Source organism: Odontomachus brunneus, unplaced genomic scaffold (genome assembly GCF_010583005.1).
Source record: "Odontomachus brunneus isolate Ranch 3 - 2012 unplaced genomic scaffold, Obru_v1 Obru_scaffold_362, whole genome shotgun sequence".
In the NCBI taxonomy this organism is placed as follows: Eukaryota; Metazoa; Arthropoda; class Insecta; order Hymenoptera; family Formicidae; genus Odontomachus; species Odontomachus brunneus.
The window spans coordinates 106,698-106,939 of record NW_022639812.1 but is presented as its reverse complement, the minus strand read 5'-3'; positions in this window follow the sequence as shown (position 1 = coordinate 106,939).

The window sequence follows — 242 nt, the reverse complement described above, 5'->3', positions numbered from 1 at the left end:
TGCTTAGTTTTCGAGATATTTCACCGGTCCGGGACTTTTTGAACACCCCGTATATATATATGTAACGGCCTTGCGTTACGTGCGGGATAGTCTTACCCGGTGTGGTCCGGGTTTCGTTTGTGAAATAAAAACCAGTGGTATAGGTTATAATAATGTGGAACTATATTCTAATTTCAATGCTATTTACAATTATTTACAGACGACGTTACGCTGTGGTCGCGTTTTTGCTCTCGGGAGCCGTT